Consider the following 5,355-nt stretch of genomic DNA (forward strand, 5'->3'; position numbering starts at 1 on the left):
CCTTCGAAAGTTATGACATGTCCCGTGTCATAAAACCCTTTTTCATAGCAACCCAATAGTTTGTCTACAAACATAGCCCTCATATACATTCGTATTAGTAAGCAAAAACACACTTAACCACAACTAACACAAGGCAAGTAGGCAAATAATATGGAATGGTGACAACATAAACACAAAATGAGGAAAGAACACAAACCACACTAGGTTGCCTCCTAGTAAGCGCTTTATTTAATGTCTAGGCAAGACATGGTAGCGTGTTCACGGTGTTGTAAACTCAAGAAAATCTACAACTTAATAAACTTGCTCTTCCTCCACTTTCTCCAAATATGGTTTCAATCGCTGCCCATTGACTTTAAAAGAGGTGCCATTCTTCATGTTCTCTATCTCCACAGCTCCGTGGGGAAATGTTTGCAGCACCTTAAATGGTCCCACCCACCTAGACTTCAATTTACCTGGAAAAAGTCTCAAACGTGAGTCATACAACAGTACTTTCATACCTTGGTGAAACTCCTTCCGTAGGATGGCCTTGTCATGATAGAGCTTAGTTCGTTCCTTGTAGATTTTGGCATTCTCATATGCTTCATTTCTGAGTTCTTCCAACTCATTAAGTTGGAGCTTCCTTGCTATTCCAGCATCCTTGTAATCAAAGTTGAACTTCTTGATGGCCCAATATGAACGGTGTTCAAGCTCCATTGGCAAATGACAAGCTTTCCCAAACACAAGGCGATAAGGACTCATGCCAATGGGGGTCTTATATGCTGTTCTATATGCCCATAGTGCATCATTCAACCTCAGTGACCAATCCTTCCTTGTAGGGCTTACGGTCTTCATCAAAATGTTCTTGATCTCCCTATTGCTAATCTCCACTTGTCCTGAGGTTTGAGGATGGTACGGGGTTGCCACTTTGTGGTTGATGTTGTACTTCTTCATCAAGGTTTCAAAGGGTTTGTTGCAGAAATGGCTGCCACCATCACTAATAATAGCTCTTGGGGTTCCAAACCTACAAAAAATCACATCTTTAAGAAAATTCAAAACAACCTTATGATCATTAGTTATTGTAGCAATGGCTTCAACCCATTTGGATACATAATCTACTGCCACTAATATGTATAAGTAACCAAAAGAGGCTGGAAATGGTCCCATGAAATCGATTCCCCAAACATCAAAGAGCTCCACCACCAAAATGTTGTTCAATGGCATCTCATTTCTTCGGCTAATGTTCCCCATTTTCTGGCACCTATCACACTTAGAACAAAAATCAAAAGCATCTTTGAATAAAGTAGGCCAAAAGAAACCAGATTGTAAAACCTTTAGAGATGTCTTTTTGGCACCAAAATGTCCTCCACATGCCAATGTATGGCTGAACGTTAGAATGCTTTGTTGCTCACTCTCTGGGACACACCTCCTAATGATTTGGTTAGGGTAATATTTAAACAAATATGGTTCGTCCCAAACGTAGTGCTTTACCATGGCAAGGAACTTCTTTCTTTCCTGAAAAGAAAGATCATTTCTAATTATACCACAAACAAGATAATTAACAAAATCAGCATACCACGATTCTTTTTCTTGAATAACAAGGAGTTGTTCATCTGGAAATGATTCATTTAGAGGCAAAGGTTGTCCAACTCCATGGTTTTCATTGAGCCGTGACAAATGGTCAGCCACAACATTATCACTTCCCTTCTTATCTCGAATTTCCAAGTCAAACTCTTGTAGTAAGAGTATCCATCTAATTAAGCGTGGCTTAGCATCCTTTTTTGTCATCAAGTACCTAAGGGCTGCATGATCAGAAAACACAATAACTTTAGATCCAACAAGATATGACCGAAACTTCTCTAAGGCAAAAACAATAGCAAGCAACTCCTTTTCAGTTGTGGAATAGTTAAGTTGAGCATCATTTAGAGTCCGGCTTGCATAGTAGATCACGTGTGGGAGCTTGTTCACCCTTTGCCCTAAAACTGCACCAATAGCATAGTCAGAGGCATCACACATTAATTCAAAAGGTAAAGACCAATCTGGTGCCATAATAATAGGGGTTGAGGTTAATTCATGTTTCAAAGTATTGAATGCATCCATACAAGCTTTATCAAAATGAAATACAACATCTTTAGCTAACAGATTGCATAATGGACGAGTGATCATTGAAAAGTTCTTAATGAAACGACGATAAAAACCCGCATGTCCCAAAAAACTTCTTACTCCCTTCACGGTTGTGGGAGCTGCCATATTGGTGATGATGTCAATTTTGGCTTTGTCCACCTCCATTCCTTGGCTAGAGATTACATGCCCCAACACAATTCCTTGTTTCACCATAAATTGGCACTTTTCCCAATTGAGAACCAAATTTGTTTCCTGACATCTTTGAAGTACTAAAGAGAGATGGTTAAGACATTCATCAAAAGAGGAACCAAACACTGAAAAGTCATCCATAAATACCTCAATGAATCTTTCTACCATGTCAGAAAAGATTGCCAACATGCATCTTTGGAATGTTGCTGGAGCATTGCAAAGTCCAAAAGGCATTCTCCTATATGCAAATGTGCCAAACGGGCAAGTAAAGGTAGTTTTCTCTTGATCCTCCGGAGCAATTGCAATTTGATTGTAACCTGAGTAACCATCAAGAAAACAATAGTGTGAGTAACCTGCCAATCTCTCAAGCATTTGATCTATGAAAGGCATAGGAAAGTAATCTTTTCTAGTGCTAGAATTCAACTTCCTGTAATCGGTGCAAACACGCCAACTAGCCTTGGGCTTTGTGGGCACAAGCTCTTTGTTTTCATTCTTCATCACCGTGATTCCCACCTTCTTAGGTACCACCTGAATAGCACTCACCCATTTGCTATCAGAAATGGGATATATGATCCCCACATCTAACAACTTCAACACTTCATTCCTCACAACTTCCTTCATGTGTGGATTGAGCCTCCTTTGTGGTTCACGGGTTGACTTTGCTCCTTCTTCCAAAAGAATCCTATGCATGCACATGGTAGGGCTTATTCCCTTGATATCTGCAATAGACCAACCAATAACTGATTTGAACTCTTTTAACACCCTAATTAGTTTATCTTCTTCATTTGGGGTGAGGTCAGAAGTTATGATAACTGGAAGAGTTTCAAATTCAGCTAGATATGCATACTTTAGATGTGGTGGAAGTGGTTTAAGTTCAAGTTTTGGTGCCTTAACAGTGGAAGGGATTAAATGTGACCTCGATGGTTCTAAAGGCTCTAAAAGAGGTAAAATATTCAAAGGATATGGTGCCAATGCTTCCAAGGCAGCTACCTCTTCCATGAGTGCATCTTCTTCATCAAACTCATCTTGAGATTGACTCAAAACAGTTTGTAATGGTTCATTAGATTGTGCCTGCAAGAACTTAGAGAAAACAAGCGAATCAAGCACATCAATGGCATAACAATCAAGAGATGAAGAAGGATGTGAAAGAGACTCAAACACTTTGAATTGAACGGTCTCTCCTAGCACTGTCATAGTGAGGAGTCCATTTTGCACATCAATGATGGTCTTGGCCGTGGCCATAAACGGTCTCCCAAGCAAAATAGGCAATTCTCGGTCATGTATAGGAGCTTCTTCCATGTCCAACACTACAAAATCCGCAGGCAAGATTAGTTTATCAATTTGAACTAGAATATCCTCCACTATACCTCTTGGATATTTCACGGATCTGTCCGCAAGTTGTAATGAGATGGTGGTGGCTTTCAATTCCCCCAAACCTAGTTGAAGGTATACGGAATAAGGCATTAAGTTGATGCTAGCACCTAAGTCAAGCATCGCCTTCTCTACCTTCTTGTCTCCTATGGTGATGTTGATAGAAAAACTTCCTGGATCCTTGAGCTTTGGTGGAAGTTTTCTTTGCAACACGGCACTTACATTCTCGGACACCACTACCTTCTCATGTGGTCCATACTTCCTTTTGTAGTTGTTTAACTCTTTGAAGAACTTCCCATAAGCTGGCATGTTCCTAATGACATCAAGCAAAGGTAAGTTAACATTTACCTTACTTAGAATATCAAAAATCTCCTTAAATGACTTATCCTGCTTGCTCTTGGCAAGTCTTCCAGGGAATGGTATTGGTGGAGTGTAAGGTTTCTCGGCCTTGTGAAGATTTGGTGCTTTAAACGAGGGAGTAGCATGGCTTGGTTCCTCATTTGATTTCTCATTTTCTCCTTGAGTAACCCCTGCATTCACATGATCAGATTCATTAGTAACTTCATTGCCAACTCTGTTATTGATAACCTTACCACTTTTAAGTGTAGTGATTGCTTTGGCTTGCTCTTGGTTCCTTTGGAGTATCACGGGTTGGCTTGGAAACTTTCCAACCTCTCTTTGGCTCAAGGCATCTGCAATCTGCCCCAATTGTGTCTCCATTTTGGTTAGAGCCGTCGAATGTTGTTGGAGAGTGCTATTGGTGGTTTGTTGGAATTGCAAGGTATTTTGGGCTAACAATTTAACCGTATCTTCAAGTGTAGGTTTTGGTTGGAAGTTTTGAAATTGATTGTTGTTCTTCCACGAAAGATTGGGATGATCTCTCCAACTTGGGTTATATGTATTGGAATACACATCATTCCTTGGCCTTTGATTGTAAGAATTCATGAGGTTCACTTGCTCTTGGACATACTCAGGGTAAGCCTCCTTAGATGGACATTGATGAGTAAGGTGGCTTGGTATGTTGCAAATGGCACACACTTCACTTGCTTTTGGCACCATGTTGAGCACGGATTCAAGCTTCTTTTCTAGGTTAGCTACCTGCAAAGAAAGATCATGATTAGAGCTTGTTTCATATACTCCAACTCTCTTACCCCTTACATCTTTGTGTTGAGCATTAGATCCCAACATCTCATAAATGTTATATGACTCTTGAGCATTCTTTTTCTTCAAAGCTCCACCTGCTGCATTATCAACAGTTGATTGACATGTTTGGGTTAGTCCATCATAGAAAATTTGCATTTGTAAGTGAAGAGGTAACCCATGGTGTGGACATTGCAACAAAAGGCCTTTAAAGCGCTCCCAACACTCATTGAAAGGTTCACCATCATCTTGTTTGAAGTTGAAGATTTGTCCCCTTAATGTGGCTGTCTTTTGAGTGGAAAAGAACTTTTCCAAAAACTTCTTAGCCACGACATCCCATGTGGTGAGTGAACCAGGTACTAGAGTCATCAACCAACCCTTGGCCCTATCTTTCAAGGTGTAAGGGAACACTCTCATCCTCAGATTTGCTTCGCTTACTCCCTGTAAAGGTAAACCACTCACAACATTGTAAAATTTTTTAATATGAGCTAAAGGATCTTCATTAGGTAAGCCATAAAAAGAAGGAAACATATGGAAATGTGAATATTTAAGATC

At 40.0% G+C, this 5,355-nt stretch overlaps 1 non-coding gene across 1 annotated transcript; it reads left to right on the top strand.

Moving 5' to 3' along the window:
- The first annotated feature begins 4,975 nt into the window (after positions 1–4,975).
- Positions 4,976–5,086, top strand: LOC148698552 (small nucleolar RNA R71). The gene has a single exon (XR_015960256.1). It is a non-coding gene; the product is annotated as a small nucleolar RNA R71 (small nucleolar RNA).
- The last annotated feature ends 269 nt before the right edge of the window (positions 5,087–5,355 follow it).

This window comes from Pyrus communis, chromosome 2, assembly GCF_041283825.1.
Source record: "Pyrus communis isolate YQ-2024b chromosome 2, ASM4128382v1, whole genome shotgun sequence".
Lineage (NCBI taxonomy): Eukaryota > Viridiplantae > Streptophyta > Magnoliopsida > Rosales > Rosaceae > Pyrus > Pyrus communis.